The 26087-nt window shown below is 43.3% G+C and overlaps 1 long non-coding RNA gene across 1 annotated transcript; it reads left to right on the top strand.

The window, feature by feature from the left end:
• The first annotated feature begins 104 nt into the window (after positions 1-104).
• LOC138798799 (uncharacterized) lies at positions 105-26087 on the top strand. Its single transcript, XR_011364169.1, has 3 exons — positions 105-183; positions 704-949; positions 26037-26087. It is a non-coding gene; the product is annotated as an uncharacterized lncRNA (long non-coding RNA).

Below are 26087 nucleotides of genomic sequence, written 5' to 3'. Positions count from 1 at the left end.
GGGAGTGCAGTTCCCATCTGCAGGGGGCACTAACTTAAAGTGTACCTGCCAGAGGCGAAGCAGACTTTTAATTTATAAGCTCTGGTAACCATGGTTACGAACAACACGTGACAGAAATGCGCGTGACCTCCATTCTAAACCAATGGATAACTTCCGGATTAAGAGTCGACTTTGCAGTCGCAGGTACCCCTCAACTCCAAATACTCCAAAAATATGCATTCATTTAGTTTCTGGGGTGCTAAGCTAGGCCTGAGGCCTACTCCGGGGCTGTGAGGTCCTTGCTTACATCTCCTTACAGCCTTCTCCTGCCTCCAGGCACTATTCCTATCCCCACTCCGCTTAGCTGTAACTTTTACTGAACCCCTACAATGCCCTGTTGCCTAGCAACCAAAACCAGACTTGTTCCTGCTGCTCTGGATGTGATTGGAGTATAAGATGGGGGGCTTTAGATGTGTATATATAGGGAGCTTTAGATGGAAACGATGAACTTTTGTGACCGTTTCTTATCACGTGGAGTTTTCCTTTCAGTACAAACACTTTAATGCGTTTCCGCAGCGACAATTATCTACAAGTATTTTCAGACCAGGAATTGGCGCGGCTCGAAAACCTTCATTTTTCCTTAGTCAACAAATAGTCAGCCATTGAATCTTTGTGTTCTTAAGGGGATAAACTGAAGGGCTTTAAATCTCTTTTTATTTGTCAGCAAATTGAATTTACAAAGCAGACACGCTCCGGCCCCAGCAGGCAATAAAAACGCGACAGGACAAGAGAGAGGAGACTTTCAGCCCATGTCCGCGTACAGTATGTATTAGAAGCCGCCGCGCCGCCTACAGCATTACAGCGCAAACATCAATAGTCTTTAGAAACAAAAAAAAAAATCGGTCTAAACTCTGCGGGTCGTCCCGGCGCCGCCAATAAGAACAATGTCCCTTTGAAGGGAAATAATAAGGTAAGTGACCCTAATGTTAAATAAAATAAATGGCTGCGGAGAGTTTAGTAAAGATCACAATGGGGATCATTCCGGAGGCCGCAGATGTGAGACTAGCAGCGTCGCTGGGATTTGTGACTGCCATTTAGTGAAATAATGAAAATCTCCTGTAAAAATGACTTTGTGGGGGATAAAGCCGAGTGTGACTGCGGGCGAAGACTGGTAAACGTGCTGTCATTGTTGGATTTGGCATACTACACATTTTCTAAGAGCCCATTTATTAAGAATGAGGGCATATCCCCTTTAACAACTTAAAGGGATTATCCAGAATATGAAAAACACATTTTGTTTATTTAAACGTTTCAAAAACAGCACCACCCTTTGTCTTCAGGTTGTGTGAGGTATTACAAGTCAGCTCCATTCACATCAATAGAACTAAACTGCAATACCAACACACAAATGAGGACAAGGGTTGTGTTGTTTTCTGGAACAAGGCGTTTTTAAAATTCTGGATAACCCCTTTAATGCCATGTAATTTGGTGCATTCTTAAGACCAACAGAGAATGCAGCACATTTAAGTGAGTGCCAAGGCATCTCTGGTATACACGGGACTCTTAGGCCCAATCACTTATGTAAGCAAGCGACTCTCTGTTAGATTGGCACTTGCTTTAAAAGTTTAAAATAATAAACTTTATACGCCGGTGCCGTCTTGGCCAGTCATTGGCTGAGCAGTTTGTTACTTCATAGATGGGTTCCGAAGATCCGGCGGCAGCTGCGGACAGCAGACAGAAGCAAGGACATTGGGGAACGTGGACTGGTACAGTATGTATAACGTTTGCTGTGAGCTGTACTCTCCACTGATCCTGTGAAGGCATTAATAAAGAAGTCTTATTTACTGCAACGCTAAGCCTATTTATATGTCTTCGAGTCTATTGTATACACTATTCTTAAATTCCTTATATCCTTATATTCCTAAGTGGAAAAATCCTGTGGATACAGATGTTAGTGCCACTTTATGGTATATACCGTCATTCAGTACACAAATGACTGTACCATAGAGTGTATCATGTAGTACGGTGTAATGGTGGGCTGTCATTTGTTGACCAAATAATGTTTACAGTTGACTAAATAACTATATAGAGTGCTGCCACAACCATATACTGCAAAAAATAATACCATTACACCATTACTCAAATAAAACCGCCATATAGTGCCCCTACCGTATTGTAGTATTATAAGTCCATAATTTCAGTCTGGTTATTCCTGTTTTAGGATATGTTCCCACACTGTATTTTTGCTCGGTATTTTGCAACCAAAACCAGGAGTGGATTGAAAACACAGAAAGGCCATGTTCCCACACTGTTGAAATTGAGTGCATGGCCGTCATGTAGTAGTAAATAAATGCTGTTGTTTAAAACAACCACTATTGTTTTGAAATAATGGTGGTGTGTGAACATAGCTTTTCTGTATTTTTAATCCACTCCTGGTTTTGGTTGCAAAATACTGACCAAAAATAATGCGTGGGAACATAGTAGACGGTTTATTTTTTTTCAAGGATAATCTTTATACTTTCTTGTCCTTGACTTTCTCAAATGTCTTTCATGTTACTGCTGCCCTTCGGTTCAAAGACATAACATATATATATATATATATATATATATATATATATATATATATATTCCCTTGGCTTCATTTTTATCCACAAAAGCTTCCATACTATGGGCTTTTGCAGTGCTAAACTTTGTTTTTATAGACGTATCTTGAAACATGTGGCTGTCCAGCTGTTGCATCATGACATTACAGCTACACATGACCAACGCAGGATGGGAGTAGTAGTTCTGCAACAAGTGGAGAGTCAAAGGTGGAGGAGCACTGTTTTGCAGAAACATTGGTTGTTTGGTTGGATAAGTAAGTGAAATTGTAGTTCTTTAACAGCTGGAGAGCCATAAGTTGAAGATGATTGTTCGATAGCAACAGTACATGGTTAATTAGATGATTGGATGGTGCGATGACCATAACGGGCTAAGGCTATGTGCACACACAGTAAGAGACCGGCTGTTCTGTCACCCAGCCGGTCTCTGAAAAGATCATCCTGGCCGGTACTGCAATACCGGATGATCTTTGCAGCCGCTAAGTTCTGATGCGGGCGCATCTGTGCGCGCCCGCATCAGAACTTCCCACAGCACACTATGGAGCATGCGGCGAGAGCCGCTCGCTCCATTGTGTGCACTGACAGGGTTTTCTGCCGACGCTATTCACTGAATAGCGGCCGCAGAAAACTGACATGTCAGTTATTTGTGGCGCCTCTAGGGATCTCGGCAGGAGCGTATACATAGGCAGCAATATTGGCACGTATATTTTCGTATAAATCACAACGGCCGTGGTTTTACAAAAATATATGTCGTCTGAACATAGCCTAACAGTGCATGATGGTAGTAATAGAAGTTTTGCAGCAGATTGAGAGCCCCAGGTACTAGGATCAGACAGAGTTGGATGGAGCTGAACCATTTACAGCTACCCCCTCATCTTGTCAGATACCATATAAAGTCCATGTGATAGGACTATACAGTGTGTGAATAATACATTCCAACAGTTACCAATTCAATATTATCATAGCGAATGGCGCCCCCTTCAGGGCAAGTCCTGCCTTCTTCAGAAATGACAGAGGCACACACCAGTCCAGCTCTAGTAGCGAGTAAAATCCCAAACTGTAGAGAGATGGATCTATGACGTGATCCCAGCTCTATGAAAAATAAACCATAAAATCCACTTGACCATCGCATTGCAGAATAAGATATAGCGTCCCCTCCCCCCCGTATATATGTGGACAGATGGGAATACTTGCCGCTGGTTATTGCTGCGTATTTGCTGTTCTTTTTCTTGGCAGCTGGATTATTCCAACTCCAGAGCTTAAAGTCAAGCAAACAGAAACTGATAGATGTAGTGTTAGCTGTAAGCACACACCAAGGTGCCACGTCCAGACAGAATGATATTTTAATAACCTTTCTCCGCAGGGAAATCCGGATTAAGGTGTCACGTATGAGGCAGCCGGTGCTCAGATACATCCTTATCCTTTGTCTGCGCCTGCAACGTACCAGGGATCAACAAGCGGTGCGGAGCCGCATACCGGGATGTTGTAAGGTTAATTGTAAGGTTAATGAACAGACTGCTGGCACCGGGAAGGGACGCTCTGCAAACAGTCACCAAGTTTAGCTAAATAATTATTTGGTCGAGCTATCAAGGTGTCTCGAGGAATGTCAGCCATGGCCGAGACGCTGGGGTGATTCCTGTGCTGTCAAAGTTCCTTGTACTTAGATGAGGAAGGCTCAGGAATATAATGGTCAGGGCTGGGAAGTCATTCAAGTAATATTGATACCCAATAGCAGGGAGGAAGGGACCAAAATTCTTCCTCAATGTTTCGGTTAATCTTGCAGCTTTAGGAAATGTTTTGCGGAGGTGATTGCTAGTAAAGGAGGGATCTACAGGTTATTATAGGTTACTTTTAGTTTTAGGCTACAGGTTACTTTTAGTTTTCCTCCCTGCACTGTGGATGTTTGCTCAATGAACCCGATGAAAAGCATAAATAATACAACTACGTTGTATCAGTTTGGCTGCATTGTGTTTGTCTATAACATATTTTGAAGCTATGTTTACACATCATCGAAGTGACGGCATTTTTTATTGGACGGCAGTCACTTAACTACAAATAACGGCTGTTGTTATGCAAATAATGGCCAGTGTTATAAAATAACAGCCGTTATATGTCATTAAATGACGACCGTCCAATAAAATCGTCCTTCATTTTGATGGCGTGTGAACATAGCCTAATAGTAAACAATGCAGAACAGAGCTCTAGGTAAATCCAAAGAGATCACTTTCTTTTCTCCCTGCACTGTGGATGTTTACTCAGTCTACTTCAAATCAGGGATTTACAAAGTGTTCACTAACGTTTTACTCCCTGTACTATGGATATTAACTTTGCAAAACAATCTCAGCCCAGCTTTGATTTTATCAGAGCAATCTGAGAAATGAAAGGTGCGCTGTGATTGGTTTCTTTGGGCAAATTAGACTGTTTTTGTATTCAGATTGAAGAATATGGACCATTTTGTTTGTGTAAAATTATGCCTTAGAGAACAATCAGAGCACATTTTATTAGTAATCCATGCAGAAATACAGATTGTAAAGTGTTCATTTCCGTTTTTCTCCCTGCACGGTAGATGTTTACTCAGTGTATGCCCTAAATTGCATGACCAGTCATTAAACCTGTGAAATGAGTTGTTATCTTAAGTTTGCATATAATTATAACCTTGAGAACAATCAGATCACCGTCATTTGATGGTGTGTGGACATAGCCATAAAGTAAATTAGTAATCAGTACAGAAATTCTGAAAATTCCAGGGGGTTCACTTACTTTTTCTTGCAATTGTAGCCGAGAAACACCAGGAAATAGTTTACTAAGATGAGGCGAACAAGAAAACTTTTATTTACCGATCATCATTTTTGTAGATTTTTTTATACTGTTTTACCAGTAACCGGAAACTTTTTTCTTGGATGGAAATTGTTTTGGGCTCCCGACTGTTCTTCCTTCTTCTCGCCCTGTCAGCGTTTATTAAATGTCTTGCAGCTTTGATGCAATTTCCAGTCTATCCATTGTCAGACGCTGCGATTGTGATTCAATAAATTGTTGTGCTTCATTTTGCTTTCACTTTCCTGTCTGGAAATGTAGACTTTATCTTATAAAAAATAAAATTGAAAGCTGCAGACTGGGGCGAGCTGGTAATGTGATTTTCCTCGTCTGTAGAGAAGTCGGTGTGAAGTTTGGGTGTATTAATTCCTATGATATGTTTACAATTAAAGGCATGTGAATTGTAATTATAATTAGAGATGAGCGAACCTTCAGCATGCTCAAGTCGATCCGAACCTGAACGTTCGCCATTTGATTAGCGGTGGCTGCTGAACTTGGATAAAGCCCTAAGGCTATGTGGAAAACATGGATATAGTCATTGGCTGTATCCATGTTTTCCAGACAACCTTAGAGTTTTATCCAACTTCAGCAGCCCCTGCTAATCAAATGCAGAATGATCGGGTTCGGATGGACTCGAACCCGAACCTGGTTCGCTCATCTCTAATTATAATGTTACAGTGCACTGTCCTGAATCTCTGGATGAACTCTTAGAGGGTAGAGGAGATTGTCATTCCAGAGACGATCACTTTTAGGAGAAAGTTTCTGTTCTGTTTCAAGAATTGTTACTAAACAATGCTGTTTTTGCTATTCACGTAAATGACTAAGCTGCAATACCAGAAATGGCCATGGAGAGATGTGGCGTTACTTTGTCACTGTTTACATTACATTGCTTATCCTGTACTCATCCTGTATTATACTCCAGAGCTGCAGTCACTATTCTGCTGGTGGGGTCACTGTGTACACATATTACATTACTTATCCTGTACTGATCCTGAATTACATCCTGTATTATACTCCAGAGCTGCACTCACTATTCTGCTGGTGGGGTCACTGTGTACAAACATTACATTACTTATCCTGTACTGATCCTGAGTTACATCCTGTATTATACTCCAGAGCTGCACTCATTATTCTGTTGATGGAGTCACTGTCTACATACATTTCTGTGTTTTCCCAAAAATAAGACAATGCCTTATATTTTTTCCCTCTAAAACAGACACAATGGGGGAGATTTATCAAAGGTGTAAAATTTAGACTGGTACAAACTGGCCACAGCAACCAATCACAGCTCAGCTTCCAGCTCTGGTGAAAGGAAAGCGGAGCTGTGATTGGTTGCTGTGGCCAGTTTGTACCAGTCTAAATTTGACACCATTTGATGAATCTCCCCCTATGTCTTATTTTCGAGGGATGTCTTATTTCTCTCCCCCCGGCCCCCCTGAGGGGTAGAAATAAGTCATCCTGCCCGGACCTCCACCGTTTACCCACCCCGGGACCAAATGCGCATCAGTGACGGGACGTGGGTCAGGCATGCGCATAGCGTGTGTTGGCGTGCTTTGAGGTCCACAAGGGGATTAGGTGAGTGGTGGCCGGCGGTGGGTGGCAACGGGAAGCCTTACTTTCGGGTGGTGCCCTAGTTTAGAGTAGGGGACACCTTATTTTGGGGGGGATGCCTTAATTTAGGCTAGAGGGTAGGGTAGTTGGGGAGTCTTATTTTAGGAGGATGTTTTATTTTCAGGAAAACTTGGTACATTACGTATCTTGTATTGATCTGGAGTTACATTCTGTATTATACTTCAGAGCTGTAATCACTGTTCTGAGTTTTTAAAACTTTCATCATCCCTCTACTTTGCAGTCAATGGCTGATTGCAGGAGAGAGCTGGATGAAGGATTCAACAACTATTGATCTCTATAAGCAAACACTGATTGCTGAGATCGGCATGCATTTACAAATGTGCTTGGGTCATTAAATTTGACCTTTGCCACTAAAAGGCGGCACCATAGACAATGATACAATCTATGGAGGGTTCACTAAGTGCTTATAACCACAGTAAATTGTTCACAAAATAAGTAAAGATCCCTCTATCGTAATGTGATTTATGCGCTTAGAGTTTCTGCAGAAGGTGCCCTGAGCAGTCAGGTATTATTACATAAGATCAGAGATTTCTGTATCTAAACATAATCCTTTAACAATGTGAATCTAAAGATCAAGGGACGCTCAAGGCTTAAGTGACTTTATTCTAAATAATGAAAAAAATAGAGAGGAGCGTTAAGTCGGCATAAATATCTAATCAGAAGAATCCTTCAGGGTTTTCTCTTCTTCTCTGCCCTGGAATTAGTTCCACTATGTAAACACTTAATAATTCCATCAGAAACACAACAACTTCTCCAATATAAGTAAAAAAACACATAATCCGGGTGTAAGACTGAAAGCGAATTATTCATATAACTGACTCCAAGCGGATATTGAGCCAAAGCAACTGCATAATGACTTTATCTTACACTATTCACATTTATATTGTATTCTTTTTTATGACGAGTTACTATACAGTTACATTCACAGACAACAATCAGAGCAAAAAGGGCTGTTAAAGCGACTCTGCCCTCACCAAACTGCTTGTACCTGTAGCTGCTTTTAATCTAAGATCTGTCTTGGGGTCCATTTGGCAGGTGATGCAGTTATTGTCCTTAAAAACAACTTTTAAACTTGCAGCCCTGTGTCAAATTGGCGTGGCCTCGAGTGTCTGTGCCCTAACCTTGCACTGCTCTGCGTCCCTTCTCCCCATCCTCTTTACCATTAGGAATGCCCCAGGCAGAATTTCTTATATTCATCTCTTGTCTGAACACTGCACAGGTGCCTTAATGAACACTGCCCATATGCTGGGCTCACACAGGTGATGAATAGTAGAAGACCTGCCTGGAGCATTCCTAATGATAAGGAGAGCGGGGAGGAGGGAAGGACAGGCGGTGCAAGCCTAATGCACAGACACTCTAGGCCATGCCAATTTGACACAGGGCTGCAAGTTTAAAAGTTATTTTTTAGGACAATAACTGCATCACCTGCCGAAAGGACCCAAGGACAGATCTTGGATTAAAAGCAGCTATCTGAAGGTACAAGCAGTTTGGGGGAGGGGCAGATTGTGGGTACGGAGTCGCTTAAAATAGGTACAATACTGCCTCATGTACAAGAATATAACTACTATAATACTGCTCCTATATACAAGAATATAACTACTATAATACTGCTTCTATATACAAGAATATAACTACTATAATACTGCTCCTATATACAAGAATATAACTACTATAATACTGCCCCCTATATGCAAAAATATAACTACTATAATACTGCCCCTATATACAAGAATATAACTACTATAATACTGCTCCCTATATAGAAGTATATAACTACTATAATACTGCTCCTATATACAAGAATATAACTACTATAACACTGCTCCTATATATAAGAATATAACTACTATAATACTGCTCCTATATACAGGAATATAACTACTATAATACTGCTCCTATATACAAGAATATTACTACTATAATACTGCCTCCTATATACAAGAATATTACTACTATAATACTGCCCCTATATACAAGAATATAACTACTATAAGCACAAGCCATTGAGATTGTGCTTATTGAATGATCTGTTTTTCTATTCATGCTGAGCACCACCGTGATGCAGACACTGTACTGAGATCACTCAGTAAACAGAGATCACAACGATCCCTATCACGTAAGGTCACTTAACCTGGACATACAAACAATTTCAGAATACTACGGTTTGCTGATAGTGCCAGCAAATCTACTTGCTTGTGTATATAACTACTATAATACTGCCCCCTATGAACAAGAATATAACTACTATAATACTGCCCCTTATATACAAGAATATAACTACTATAATACTGCTCCCTATATACAAGTATATAACTACTATAATACTGCTCCTATATACAAGAATATAACTACTATAATACTGCTCCTATATACAAGAATATAACTACTATAATACTGCTCCTATATACAAGAATATAACTACTATAATACTGCTCCCTATATACAAGTATATAACTACTATAATACTGCCCCCTATGAACAAGAATATAACTGCTCTCTCTGGCACCAGTGAGAAAAATGTTCATATTTTAGTATTACACTTCACTGTAATGTAAATGACAGCTTTATATGTCCATGAATGTTTTTTTTAATTATTATTTCTTAGGGTACAAACACACACGGCTTATACGCTGCGTATTTACTGCTGCAATACGCAGCAGATTAGATCTAAATAACTGAACACGGTATCAAATCTGCTGCGTATCTGCTGCGTGTGTTTGTACCCTTAAATACAGTTTTTTGCCCATTTTTAATGCTTTATTAGCCCTGAGTTTTTTCCTTAATTGATGAGGATTGTATCCGTCACCCCAAGAGACGCGTACAACTATTAATATTTAACATGATTTTCAGGGGTCGGATGAGGCCTTTTCACACATGATTACAACGTATCTGCGAAGAGAGGAAAAATCAATGAATCTTTAATTATGTAAATAATGTTCATTGACTTTCTGGATATTGTTCTAGATTTACACGTTCCCCAGGAAAACATTTAGAATGGATTTTAATTTAATGCATAAATAGCAGCTTAGGCGCAGCACGCAGAGATCGTTCATCACCGGTGACTTTGAAAAGTCTTTGTCCTCTTAAACAACGTCTCCAGTTATTTAAGTAAATTCAGATTCTGATTTCTCTGGTTTCTGGGGTCAAAATGGACGTTTATTGTATAATGTCACATTCAGAGCCGCATTTAAATGTCTGCAGAGGTCCGCCACTACTGGGAAGCCAATAAAAGCATTGAAGGCTTAGGTAAAATCTGTCAAGGACTGCTCTGAAACTGTGTTTAAAGAATACATTGTCTTATAAAATCACTGGAGGATTCTGTACATCCTCACTCCATCACTGTCATTTAAACCATCTTTGTGACATATGAAATGGTAGAAAAATGTGCCCTAAGGTAGAGAATGTATATCCATCACATCTGCCTCATATAACAGACTATAATCCAACTAATATTATTCTGCCTCTGCCTCGTAAGTGCTAGAATATAACAACTATAACATAGCCTACTATGTACAAGAATATATCTACTATAATATAGCCTCCTATGTACAATAATATAACTACTATAATACTGCTCCTATATACAAGAATATAACTACTATAATACGAACTGGAGAGAATGGAACCGCTGCACATCCCATCTATGGCTGATACTAATGCCGCTAGGCCTATATTAAAAATCAACACCAGAGTGTCTGTATATGAATTGATCAAGCCATATTGCCCCGTGTACCACCGCGCAGGTCCTCTGGTCCTCACGGGTCCCTACGCTAACTCCACACCGTGTCGGTCAGCGACCGCCAACCCCGCAAAGCGTGCACATGCAGGGAAGGGAGGCCATGGAACGGCCCTGCAACCCCAATGTCACAGGACCAGACCCAAAAAGCCCCACCAAAACCCAGCCAGCACCACCGGCGGGGAAGGCTGCCCCCAAACGACACAAGTGTGGATATGGTATTACACTTACCATTGCTGCTCTCACAGAATGGGGAAGACATAGGGTCCAGACATGTGAGCACAGACATATCCTGCTAATTTTGGTCATGTGGGTCTTATAAAGGAGTGCTAGCTGTTCAGAGAGGGAGAATTGCAAAACACGAACTGGAGAGAATGGAACCGCTGCACATCCCATCTATGGCTGATACTAATGCCGCTAGGCCTATATTAAAAATCAACACCAGAGTGTCTGTATATGAATTGATCAAGCCATATTGCCCCGTGTACCACCGCGCAGGTCCTCTGGTCCACACGGGTCCCTACGCTAACTCCACACCGTGTCGGTCAGCGACCGCCAACCCCGCAAAGCGTGCACATGCAGGGAAGGGAGGCCATGGAACGGCCCTGCAACCCCAATATCACAGGACCAGACCCAAAAAGCCCCACCAAAACCCAGCCAGCACCACCGGCGGGGAAGGCTGCCCCCAAACGACACAAGTGTGGATATGGTATTACACTTACCATTGCTGCTCTCACAGAATGGGGAAGACATAGGGTCCAGACATGTGAGCACAGACATATCCTGCTAATTTTGGTCATGTGGGTCTTATAAAGGAGTGCTAGCTGTTCAGAGAGGGAGAATTGCAAAACACGAACTGGAGAGAATGGAACCGCTGCACATCCCATCTATGGCTGATACTAATGCCGCTAGGCCTATGTGGACCAGAGGACCGTGTGGACCAGAGGACCTGCGCGGTGGTACACGGGGCAATATGGCTTGATCAATTCATATACAGACACTCTGGTGTTGATTTTTAATATAGGCCTAGCGGCATTAGTGTCAGCCATAGATGGGATGTGCAGCGGTTCCATTCTCTCCAGTTCGTGTTTTGCAATTCTCCCTCTCTGAACAGCTCGCACTCCTTTATAAGACCCACATGACCAAAATTAGCAGGAGATGCCTGTGCTCACATGTCTGGACCCTATGTCTTCCCCATTTTGTGAGAGCAGCAATGGTAAGTGTAATACCATATCCATACTTGTGTCTTTTGGGGGCAGCCTTCCCCGCCGGTGGTGCTGGCTGGGTTTTGGTGGGGCTTTTTGGGTCTGGTCCTGTGACATTGGGGTTGCAGGGCCGTTCCATGGCCTCCCTTCCCTGTACGTGCACGCTTTGCGGGGTTGGCGGTCGCTGACCGACACGGTGTGGAGTTAGCGTAGGGACCCGTGTGGACCAGAGGACCTGCGCGGTGGTACACGGGGCAATATGGCTTGATCAATTCATATACAGACACTCTGGTGTTGATTTTTAATATAGGCCTAGCGGCATTAGTGTCAGCCATAGATGGGATGTGCAGCGGTTCCATTCTCTCCAGTTCGTGTTTTGCAATTCTCCCTCTCTGAACAGCTAGCACTCCTTTATAAGACCCACATGACCAAAATTAGCAGGAGATGCCTGTGCTCACATGTCTGGACACTATGTCTTCCCCATTCTGTGAGAGCAGCAATGGTAAGTGTAATACCATATCCATACTTGTGTCTTTTGGGGGCAGCCTTCCCCGCCGGTGGTGCTGGCTGGGTTTTGGTGGGGCTTTTTGGGTCTGGTCCTGTGACATTGGGGTTGCAGGGCCGTTCCATGGCCTCCCTTTCCTGTACGTGCACGCTTTGCGGGGTTGGCGGTCGCTGACCGACACGGTGTGGAGTTAGCGTAGGGACCCGTGTGGACCAGAGGACCTGCGCGGTGGTACACGGGGCAATATGGCTTGATCAATTCATATACAGACACTCTGGTGTTGATTTTTAATATAGGCCTAGCGGCATTAGTGTCAGCCATAGATGGGATGTGCAGCGGTTCCATTCTCTCCAGTTCGCATAACTACTATAATACTGCTCCTATATACAAGAATATAATTATTATAATACAGCCCCCTATATACAAGAATATCACTACTATAATACTGCTCCCTATGTACAAGAATATAACTACTATAATACTGCTCCTATATACAAGAATATAACTACTATAATTCTGCTCCTATGTACAAGAATATAACTACTATAATACTGCTCCTATATACAAGAATATAACTACTATAATACTGCTCCTATATACAAGAATATAACTACTATAATATGCACAAGCCAAAACGACAGAAATGGCTGCACATCGCACCCATGGCTGACACGAAAGCTTATTCAGCTACATTTAAAACCAACATCAGAAGTTAGTATATAATTTGGCCAAACCATATTGCCTCATGTACCACGTGCAGGTCTTCTGATACACATGAGTCCCTAACCAAAACACATCACTGTGCCGGTCAGCGACCGCAATACGTGCGCAAGCAGAGAAGGGGGGCCACGGAATGGCCCTGCAACCCCATTGTCACAGCACCAGACCCTAAAAGGCCCCCCCGAACCCCGCAGGCGCCACAGGCGGAAAAAGTGGACGCCAAGCAACACAAGTGTAAACAAGCTCTTACCTCTCTCTCCATTCCTCTGCAGGTAGAATGGGAGAATACTGGGAGATCCTCCCCTTATGTACACAGGTGCTTCCTGCTAATTTGGATCACATGGGTCTTACAAAGCACGAGTGCTAGCCACAATGAAACTACTATATAACTACTATAATACAAACATAAAGAGTAAAGAGACGTGCACTCACCAATGTGGTATGCCGCTGGGGTGCTTTATTAGAGGTTACTTCCACATATGCAGGGAGGGGGAGGTGGAGGCAGGTGTATTCTCAGGAGTAGACAACGATCGTTTCACGTGTTCCCACGCTTCTTCCGGTCTACGGAATGACGCCATGCCACTAAGGAGGTGCTTAATATACGTACAAGTGTAAGTGATACAAACAGATTAAAATTCAAACAAACGGTGCAAATTCATTGCGTTCGTTCAACCCTAATGGTCCGAGCGCTCGGACCATTAGGGTTGAACGAACGCAATGAATTTGCACCGTTTGTTTGAATTTTAATCTGTTTGTATCACTTACACTTGTACGTATATTAAGCACCTCCTTAGTGGCATGGCGTCATTCCGTAGACCGGAAGAAGCGTGGGAACACGTGAAACGATCGTTGTCTACTCCTGAGAATACACCTGCCTCCACCTCCCCCTCCCTGCATATGTGGAAGTAACCTCTAATAAAGCACCCCAGCGGCATACCACATTGGTGATTTCACGTCTCTTTACTCTTTATGTTTGTATCATACTCATCTGCTTAGACGGAGCACCCCGAACTGGGTAGCCGCAGCTGGGGCACCCCTTTTGGTCCTATCCCACTGTATCCGGTGACCGGAGATTGCGAGGGCGGTGCGATCCACCTCTCCCCTACTGTGATAACTACTATAATACTGCTCCTATATACAAGAATATAACTACTATAATACTGCTCCTATATACAAGAATATAACTACTATAATACTGCTCCTGTGTACAAGAATATAACTATTATAATACAGCCCCCTATATTCAAGAATATCACTACTATAATACTGTCCCCTATATACAAGAATATCACTACTATAATACTGCCCCCTATATACGAGAATATAACTACTATAAGGCTATGTTTACACAACGTAAAACTACGGCCGTAGTCCTCGATGCAGAACTACGGCCGTAGTTTTTCGGTGCGTAACAAAGCCTTATGTGCAATTGGATCCCGGCCGACGCAGGAAAACCCTGTTCGTTCAGGCCGCTCGCTTCACTGTGGGCTGTGTGGAGCTCTGATGCGGGTGCGCTTAATACTGATACAGATCCTATGTATGAGAATACAACTGCTACAATACTGCCTCCTATGTGTTCATGGGGTGCTCAAACACTTACAAAATGTTTCACGGGGAAACTCTGTAACAGGTTTTATTAAGCAAAAGAGTTTCCTCCTGTACTGAGCTGATTTCCATCCTCATCCCCACCTTTACTTCAGAAAAAGCAGGATTTCTATGTCCATTATGCTCTATAGAGAGGGGAGGGGTCGAGAGTGATGAGTAAGCACAGAAAGAGAAAAGTCATCCCTGCACAGTACAACGCAGCTCCCAGATAAGCACTGACCTTTCTGACCTGTGAATCCAGCATTTTATATGCCCAAACAGTCTCCAAACTGCTGGGCTGCTTTTCTGCTCTCTCTGCTCATCCCCCTCTCCCTTCCCTCCTCCATAGGTTATATTAGACTCAGCCAAGCCGTCTTTACTTTGCTTCTCTGTAATGAAGATGGCTTTGCCTGATAATGCACAGTTTTGAGTTATTATTGTAGTAGATTTTACTGTTGTGTTCATGTTACACAGATCACAGCCGGTCGTACATTGTGGGATTCACTCACCTCTGGTCAGAGGGGCATTTCACCCCCTGGGGTCAGAGCTTTGGGTATATTGGGGGCAGAAGAAGTGCACAAGATACGATTTACTGGATACATTTCTTCCTATTTCTGGTGTGAACTGCGCTGTTATAATGCATGAACGTTCCCAGTCACGAATGTCACTTCTGCTCCTCAAGGGTGAAATGTTACTGTGAATCTGAGCTGACGTGAAATGAAGGTGTGAATCCCCGAGTCCATTAGGAGCCGGCCGTGTTATCCATTATAAAACGAATATGTCATAAGCTAAAAATATCCATCCCCACAGACCGGCCTGTCTATAGTCTGCTCACTCGAACTTTGCAGTCACTTTTTCTTATTTAAAGTATAGAGTTTCTTGATTTGTATTGTTGCTTATTATTTCGCTCCTTTGTGTTGCTTCATTGGTTCCATTGTTTATCTAGAGGCTCTACCCATCTCTTGAAACTTTTATTAGAAAGGTTCTATATATGTGATATTCCGCCGTCTCTACTATGAGTTTGGTGCTAACTTTACAGGTTTCTAAAGTTTTTAGTTTTTTTTTTTTGTACATAAATGCAGAACAGATCTCGACATTGTGTGAGAGTTAGGGTGGTATTCCACGGGCTGATTGGGGCCCGATAATAACTGTGAACGAGCGCCGATCTGGTAGATCAGCGCTCGTTTACTGGGCCTATTACACGGCCCGATAATTGTTTAACAAGGGCTGCAGGGACATCGTTACCAATGTCCTTGCAGCCCTTGCTTAAAGTGTATACATTACCTATCCATGCTGCAGGGCTCCTCTTGTGGTCTTCTCCTCCCCGGGTCCCGCGCCCTCCAGCTTCAGAGCGGCCTGTCAGCTGGTGGTGGTCCCGGCCAGTGATTGGCTGAGCGGCCTGTCAGTTGAGACAGGCCGCTCTGAAGCTAGAGCGTGCGGGACCCGGGGAGGAGAAGAAGACCGCAAGAGGAGCCCTGCAGCCTACATAGGTAATGTATATCGTCAGCCGCCGGCCGCGCACCGCTATTACACATAGCGATGTGTGGTCGGCACCCGACAATTATAGGTTAAAAGTAAAACCTATATATTTCGTTGTATTTATTACACGGAGCGATAATTGACCGTATCGGGCCGATTCGGCCGATTATCGTTCCGTGTAATAGTACCCTTATTAAGAATATCGAGATGATCCAACAGAGATTAACCATTTTGTAAGACATTACTGACCCACTTGGGCAAATGAGGGCCTGATATTAAAAGGCTCATTATGACTTCCTGTCAATCTATTTGTCCAAATACAAAAACATATGTCTGGCCAACCAGTCCCAGCTTATATTTACACCCTGTTGTCGGTAAGGGCGTTCAGCTCTGAACCACCGTGATCCCGGGTGCCGCGTGTAGCCCAGGACCGTGGCTATTAGCGGGCACGGTCCGATCGCCGTGCCCGCTGATAAGGTCATTGGATGCAGCTGTGAAAGTTGGTTATCTTATCTTATCTCAAAGTTATTGGAATAAGATTTAATAGTTTTAATAGTTCTATGCAGTTGGGAAGAGCATGAAGTGGTAGAGTAAAAAAGTGTTGTAACTGAGCGGATTTGAAGGTAAAACAGAGTCTAAATGACCTTGACTTCACACAAGGTCACACGGTTTGCTGATGTCATCATGGTAGAACTTTCCATAGTTTACATCTCTCAGCCTCCACATTTGCAGTGATATTTGGTTTCCTGGTACAGCAGGATGATATGAAGTGATATATGGGGCTGGCGTGATGCGGCGCTGAGTGCGGAGGTGGTTTTATGAATCCTCCATTCCCGACTAGAAGGTTCATTGCAGTGACACATCATGTCTGCTTCTTTCTGCCATGTCATATTGGATTAGAGCTGATTCTCTCGTCTCTCCGCCTGCAGCGCAGGGAGGGAAATACGTAGATTGAGAATGACACAAAAGTGCAAGGGAGTAATCAGAGGGAAAGTAGTCCGTTTTCTTCAGATCTTATTTCCTGACGCGGCTCTAAATGACGGATCGCTTGTCTCATAACCTTCACCAGTCGTTGCTGCGGCACGGAGAGAGCTGAATCTTCTACCTTGCGGAGACGGGACGCAATGTTCTCTCTGCGCAGCCATTACTTCTAATTAAAATGTTTGCATAAAAAATATGGCACATAAACAGCAACATTGTGTCAATCCTTCATCCGCTAGACCCTAATAGTGATGGATGCCCCTCTAATGAGGCTGAGATACAATGTGGCCGGGTGGGGGGGAGCCAGAAGGGGGAGGCTTCAGTATCTTGTGTCTGGAAGAATTAGGCATAGAATTAAGAACATCTCCAGTATCACCAGAATCTGTCAGGGCCTGTGACCTTCTTAAAAAAGGGTTTTTTTGTACTTAGAAAGCACTGCCTATATTATATTGTTATTATATTATATACAACCCAATATAGATGTTAATTTAGGTTGTTGGAGCTGCGTGTCAGATTACTGTTACTTGTAATCAGAAAATTGGAGATAATCTGTGTAAAAATGTGGCTACGACCTTCTGAATGTAGTGGAGTTGTGTAACCCTCGCGGTCCTTACCATAGAGACGCCAACTAGTTCTCCGTTGAACACTAGGGTGGTAGCCCAGGCAGAGGCCAGGAGCAATGTTGGTTCTCTGTAAGCTTTGGCAAAGGAAGAACATCATTCCTGTTCACACTATGTATATCTAACCCTCCTTATCTCCTCTAACCAAGTATCCAAGAAGGTTCACTGAGATGGGGAATGGTTTATGTCATGCCTCACAAAAAGGTTAGAGAAGTACTATTTACCTTAGTAACAATGTACATGTATGGGGGCAACATTAACCATCTCCATACTGTACCTCTCCATGAGCCCATCTGGATACAAGGTTGGAAGAAAGGAGAAGTAAAAGTGCCATCTCCTGAAGAGTGGAAGGGCCAGGAAAAGTGATAGATAGATAGATAGATAGATAGATAGATAGATAGATAGATAGGAGATAGATAGATAGATAGATAGATAGATAGATAGACAGATAGATAGGAGATAGATAGATAGATAGGAGAAAGAGAGATTGGAGATAGATAGATAATTGATAGAGAGATAGATAGATAGATAGATAGATAGATAGATAGATAGATAGATAGATAGATAGATAAACGAAGCAGGGCCTTGCATGAATTTCCTGGCCCGCAGGGTGGGGGCAATGTGACTATCTGTGCTGTGGCCCCACCCCCTTGTCTGCTAAGCCAGTGTCAGAGAGCCGTGATTAAAGTTGGATATTACAGTAGTGCGAGGTCAGTGGTAACAGCCCCCGGACTCTGTGCCCAATTGCTACAAGGTGCTGGTGAGTTTCCTACCATCATCCACTATGCCGTTCCCGCTGGAGCAAATTGGTGCACTGGAAGCTGTAGCCCCGCCCCCAATGCACCAAAATGGCATATTTGCATATGGATAAACCTCTAAATATTGTGGAAGGGGATGTAGTGCAGAGGATGATGGTAATATTGTTACCTTCATCCTTATAAAAGTACCTTCATCCTCAGCGTCCTGTGCGCTACAGGGAGCTATCAGCAGTTTAGATACTTCTCTTCTCTTTAAGACTCCTCATGAGATCCCAGATGTGATGAAGCTGATACTGACCTGTAACATGACCTCGAAGTCATCGCTTTTAGTCTGCATGACATAAGTAAAATGTCCCCGGTGACTTTGCTTTGCTGTGAATCATTAATAATTCAGGGTCGATAATGTTCTATATAACATGTACTTCCTGCACTATGGGACCTGGGACTAAGGAAGAGACCTTGAAGCCTATGAAAAATGGTGGGAAAGGTTGATGTATTCTCTCTACTCTCATTAATATGATCAAATATGAGATGTCCATGATGACCTTGGGGGGGGGGGGGGATCTGTAATGGAACCCTCTTCATTGTGTAATGAGGACGAGGACCACCTTGTGATGTCACCAACAGGTGTAATGAGGTCGGGGACCACCTAGTGATGTCACCAGCAGGTGTAATGAGGAAGAGGACCACCTAGTGATGTCCCCAGCAGGTGTAATGAGGATGAGGACCACCTAGTGATGTCACCAGCAGGTGTAATGAGGTCGGGGACCACCTAGTGATGTCACCAGCAGGTGTAATGAGGAAGAGGACCACCTAGTGATGTCCCCAGCAGGTGTAATGAGGATGAGGACCACCTAGTGATGTCACCAGCAGGTGTAATGAGGTCAGGGACCACCTAGTGATGTCACCAGCAGGGGTAATGAGGATGAGGACCACCTAGTGATGTCACCAGCAGGGGTAATGAGGATGAGGACCACATTGTGATGTCACCAACAGGTGTAATGAGGTCGGGGACCACCTAGTGATGTCACCAGCAGGTGTAATGAGGATGAGGACCACCTAGTGATGTCCCCAGCAGGTGTAATGAGGATGAGGACCACCTAGTGATGTCACCAGCAGGTGTAATGAGGATGAGGACCACCTAGTGATGTCCCCAGCAGGTGTAATGAGGATGAGGACCACCTAGTGATGTCACCAGCAGGTGTAATGAGGTCAGGGACCACCTAGTGATGTCACCAGCAGGGGTAATGAGGATGAGGACCACCTAGTGATGTCACCAGCAGGGGTAATGAGGATGAGGACCCCCTAGTGATGTCACCAGCAGGGGTAATGAGGATGAGGACCACCTAGTGATGTCACCAGCAGGGGTAATGAGGATGAGGACCACCTAGTGATGTCACCAGCAGGGGTAATGAGGTCGGGGACCACCTAGTGATGTCACCAGCAGGGGTAATGAGGTCGGGGACCACCTAGTGATGTCACCAGCAGGGGTAATGAGGTCGGGGACCACCTAGTGATGTCACCAGCAGGGGTAATTAGGTCGGGGACCACTTAGTGGCAGAGGTAAATCTTTGGCTCCAAAATGCAACATGATTTCCCCACACCTCCTTCCATTATCTATAGTTATCATCTCTGTGTAGTGATGCCCCCCCCCCCCCAACTTTTGTGCCCCATTACAGCTCCTACACCTGCTACCTTGGTAGTATCATGTTAAAGGTAAAATAAGAAGAACATCAGTGAGAAGTTGCAAATTGTCCTTGTCCTTTGGTCCAGCACAGATAGGTATCACAGAATTAGTAATGCTGGCATGCTGGGAGTTGTAGTTGTGCAGCAAGACAAATACTGTAGGTATCACAGAATTAGTAATGCTGGCATGCTGGGAGTTGTAGTTGTGCCGCAGCTGTAGAGGCGCAGGTTGCACTCCACTGATCTATAGCACAGAATGAGTAATGTAATGCACATTTGCATGCACAGAGTCTGTGACTCCAGCTGTATCGGCTCTCTGTGCTGTAGCTCTCGGCAGCCTTTAGGGCTTATACGTACAATACATATGATTTATCATAAATTCCCTTTGGTTACAGTGTAAAAGCCACATTTACTCTGCAAAACCAATACATATAATTATAAGACATCTAAAATCTTACAGCAGATGTACTCTGAGATGCCCAGAGCAAAGGAAGACTGACTGCACTCACTAAGAATAAACCTGACCGCACTCACTAAGAATAAACCTGACTGCACTCACTAAGAATAAACCTGACCGCACTCACTAAGAATAAGCCTGACTGCACTCACTAAGAATAAGCCTGACTGCACTCACTTAGAATAAGCCTGACTGCACTCACTAAGAATAAACCTGACCGCACTCACTAAGAATAAACCTGACTGCACTCACTAAGAATAAGCCTGACTGCACTCACTAAGAATAAACCTGACCGCACTCACTAAGAATAAGCCTGACTGCACTCTCTTAGAATAAGCCTGACTACACTCACTAAGAATAAGCCTGACTGCACTCACTTAGAATAAGCCTGACTGCACCCACTAAGAATAAGCCTGACTGCACTCACTTAGAATAAGCCTGACTGCACTCACTTAGAATAAGCCTGACCACTCACTAAGAATAAACCTGACTGCACTCACTAAGAATAAGCCTGACTGCACTCACTTAGAATAAGCCTGACTGCACTCACTAAGAATAAGCCTGACTGCACTCACTAAGAATAAACCTGACTGCACTCACTAAGAATAAACCTGACCGCACTCACTAAGAATAAGCCTGACTGCACTCACTAAGAATAAGCCTGACTGCACTCACTTAGAATAAGCCTGACTGCACTCACTAAGAATAAACCTGACCGCACTCACTAAGAATAAACCTGACTGCACTCACTAAGAATAAGCCTGACTGCACTCACTAAGAATAAACCTGACCGCACTCACTAAGAATAAGCCTGACTGCACTCTCTTAGAATAAGCCTGACTACACTCACTAAGAATAAGCCTGACTGCACTCACTTAGAATAAGCCTGACTGCACCCACTAAGAATAAGCCTGACTGCACTCACTTAGAATAAGCCTGACTGCACTCACTTAGAATAAGCCTGACCACTCCCTAAGAATAAACCTGACTGCACTCACTAAGAATAAGCCTGACTGCACTCACTTAGAATAAGCCTGACTGCACTCACTAAGAATAAGCCTGACTGCACTCACTTAGAATAAGCCTGACTGCACTCACTAAGAATAAGCCTGACTGCACTCACTTAGAATAAGCCTGACTGCACCCACTAAGAATAAGCCTGACTGCACTCACTTAGAATAAGCCTGACTACACTCACTTAGAATAAGCCTGACTGCACTCACTAAGAATAAGCCTGACTGCACTCACTAAGAATAAACCTGACTGCACTCACTAAGAATAAGCCTGACCGCACTCATTAAGAATAAGCCTGACCGCACTCACTAAGAATAAGCCTGACTGCACTTACTTAGAATAAGCCTGACTGCACTCACTAAGAATAAGCCTGACTGCACTCACTTAGAATAAGCCTGACTGCACCCACTAAGAATAAGCCTGACTGCACTCTCTTAGAATAAGCCTGACTACACTCACTAAGAATAAGCCTGACTGCACTCACTTAGAATAAGCCTGACTGCACCCACTAAGAATAAGCCTGACTGCACTCACTTAGAATAAGCCTGACTACACTCACTTAGAATAAGCCTGAATGCACTCACTTAGAATAAGACTGACTGCACTCACTTAGAATAAGACTGACTGCACTTAATAAGAATAAACCTGACTGCACTCAATAAGAATAAGCCTGACTGCACTCACTAAGAATAAGCCTGACTGCACTCATTTAGAATAAGCCTGACTGCACTCATTAAGAATAAGCCTGACTGCACTCACTAAGAATAAGCCTGACTCCACTCACTGAGAATAAACCTGACTGCACTCACTTAGAATAAGCCTGACTGCACTCACTTAGAATAAGCCTGACTGCACTCACTAAGAATAAACCTGACTCCACTCACTGAGAATAAACCTGACTGCACTCACTTAGAATAAGCCTGACTGCACTCACTTAGAATAAGCCTGACTGAGAAGGGATGGAGTTGTCTACATCGGTACAACAAGCCTTGGTAGATAAACTCTACCCTGATAAATAACAGCCTCAGCTCTGCTACATCTGTGTATGATAGCACAGCCTTCCCCTTCATTGCTTTAGCTTTTCCTTTCTGGACAGTGCTGGAAATGGAACTCTGCTATATTGGTACAGAAACATATCATGTATATGATGATGTATGGCCATTGTTTGAGTTATTGACAGAGCTGCAAAGTGACAACCTGAGCTCTGCTACAACCATACATAGAACCATATCATGCCCTTCCATTGTTTGAGTATGACTCTTCTTGACAGTGCAGCAGAATGACCACCTGAGTGCTACTATATCTGAACATAGAAACATATCATGTTCTTTCATGGCTCGTCTCTTCTTGACAGTGCCGCAAAATGACAGCCTCAGCTCTGCTATGCTTGTAGAAAGTAACAGACCTTGTACTTCCATGGCTTGAGTATTCCTCAGGTGGATAGTGCTGCAGGGCATCTACCTCTGTATAATGATTCTCAGATCTGGTGCCCTTCTCCTTCCCCGCTATGGCCAGAGCCTGGTCTGCTAATAACCTATACAAATGTTATATAGAATCCAGCAAACAGATCGCACTTGTTATACACAGAGGAGCCATAAGGGCGTCTATGTGCAAACAGCGGCGTTGCCAAACTCATTTAAATCACGCTAAATGAATTGAATCGCTGTTGGGAGATGGGAGTTTTCTTTCTCCCACGTTGCATATGTTACGTCTTCCCTCCCAGGAGCCCATCACCATGCGGAAAATATGGCTCCTGTAACCTTGTGCAGTCATCATCAGCACAGGTTTCAGGGGGTCCCTCTTCTATCAAACACTAAACCAAGGGGAAATCCCATAATTATTTCCTTTTTTTTTTTTTTTTTACTGATTTTATGTAAAAAAATTCCTTAAGTTTACTTTGCATTATAGTTCATTGTTCATTACAAGATCTCTGCTTGCTGTCAGTGAATGGGAATATTTTTACTATTTTTATTTATATCCAAACTGACCATTTGCTTCTATTCAATTTATAGGATTGTCTGTGAGATAAACAGTGCAGATCCTGATACATGGATACATTTCCACTGATAGGCTATGTTCACACAACGTATATTTTCGTAAACGTACGGCCGCTGCTGCAATCAGCAAAAACGGGCGTACATTTACCGAAAATATATGTTGCTTTGCCTTCTATGGAATCCCAGCCGGAGCGTATACACATAGTATACACTCCAGGCCGGAATCTCTCGCGGCGCCATAGAAAACTGACATGTCAGTTTTCTGTGGCTGCTATTCAGTGAATAGCGGCCACAGAAAACCCTGCCAGTGCACTCTATGGAGCGAGCGGCTCTGGCTGCTCGCTCCATAGTGTGCAGTGCGGAGTTCTGATGCGGGCGCGCATAGATGCGTCCACATCAGAACTCTGCGGCCCTAAAGATCATCTGGGCAGTACTGCAGTACCGGCCGGGATGATCTTTTCTGAGACCGGCTGTTCCATGAACATAGCCATACATTGTAACAAACAGAGAATTGTCATAAAATATGCACAAGCCAAAAAGACAGAAAAACAGAGAATTGTCACTTATGGTCAATGACTATCTTTTTTTACTAAGGAGTCTTGACTGGTCCCTAATTTTGTGAAAAACTTTACGCAAATCAATAGTACAAGTAAACATAAGAAACTTTGTAATATATCTTATCAGACAAAAAAATCCTGTTTTATCCACTCCTTAAGGTGTATTCTTCTTTTTCATTCTTGAACGCAACATTTACTCTGAAAAACTTCAAGGATCCATCTAGAATCAGATCAACTTTCAGATCAACTTGCTTAGGATCAGATTACAGCTGCTCATGGCAGTCTATGGGGAGTGGATAAGGGGGATGAGGGAGCTTCAAAGTAAGTTAGGGGTAGAGAGCCTCAGGAGTTGCAGAAAGCTGTAGTAAAGGCCCTATTACACGGGACGATTAATGCACACGGGTGCAAAAAATCGTTATATCATTTGAATTTAAACAATAATTGTTTTGCGTGAATGCAGGAAACCATCGAAAAATTGCTCGTGTGCCATTGATCGCATCTTTTGAGCTAAATCAAAAATCATTGTTAATTATTTCCTAATTGTTCACTGTAATTCCACATTTGTGTTAGGAACCGGACAGCAGGACAAGACAAACAGTGAGCCCTAAGCTCAGCCCCGCCCACTGTCCTCTACCTATTTGCCACAATCCGCCCTAAAATGGCAGCGAGCAACTGGGCGTCAGTCCCTGCGCTGGCTAAGTGGGACACAAGGACAAGACAGACAGACAAAACACAATAACGAATGGTCAACAGTCCGGGTCACAACAAACGGGCAGCAAAAGTACAAAATCACAATCCAAAGGCAAAGTCAATATGCAGGCAGTATGGTCAGGGGCAGGCAGCAAACAAGAATGGTCAGAAATACAAAGCAGGGTCAGAATCAACAGAGCAAGAATAGAAACACAGAACCAGGCAGAGACAAGCTCAATATCCGGCAATGAGAGCACAGACTGGGTTAGTTATATAGGAGGCCAGGATTCTGGTCCAGAATGTAATTGGACCATCCCCCTGATCTCCAAGCACAGACACCTGAGAACAAGACAGATCCACTGGCAGGATGACCTGTCAGTCACAGCAGAACCCAAACACAGATTAACCATGACATGGCCAGACAGAATTCAGCAGGTGAAGTCGGGTGTGTCTCCCAACAAAGGTGAGCATATAAACCAGTGTTCACACACTGCAAACAAAACACAGAAACAGGATACAAGAAAATCAGTGCCTTCTCGGCCGAACAGCACGAGCCGAGGGGCGCATAATGCTCTGCAGAGATACCATCCTGACAATTTGTTTGTTAATTGTTCACTAATCGTTCAGTGTAATTTCACATTGTTCGTTGATTTGCTGGGATCAGATGGAGTAAAAAATCGTAGTGATAATCATAACTAATGACTATTGTTCTGTGTAATATGGTGAACAATTGTTTGCTATCACTTATCGTTATCCATTAAAAATCGCTTTGTCTAATAGAACCCTAAGTTTTACATCCTCACCCCCCCTCATGCTGGATTTTTTATCTTTCACTGCTCAGTACTGCTCTATAATGTCCACCATGCTGCCACATCTTCTGAAGATGTGCTAAAAATACATAGGGAAGCAGTTTATGAAGACATCATCGTAACTAGGGGACGCTCTGGCTCTGGCTTGCATTAGATATGTCCAAGACTATTGAATGTAACAATAAGCTTACATATTTTCTTCTTTTCCTGCAGGTGATGAACCTTCTTGAAACTATTCAAAATACTGTGAAGTCATTAAATAAG

The sequence above is a fragment of the Dendropsophus ebraccatus genome, chromosome 8, assembly GCF_027789765.1.
Source record: "Dendropsophus ebraccatus isolate aDenEbr1 chromosome 8, aDenEbr1.pat, whole genome shotgun sequence".
In the NCBI taxonomy this organism is placed as follows: Eukaryota; Metazoa; Chordata; class Amphibia; order Anura; family Hylidae; genus Dendropsophus; species Dendropsophus ebraccatus.
Note: the sequence above shows the minus strand (reverse complement) of the source record. Positions and strands in the feature narration are given on the sequence as shown.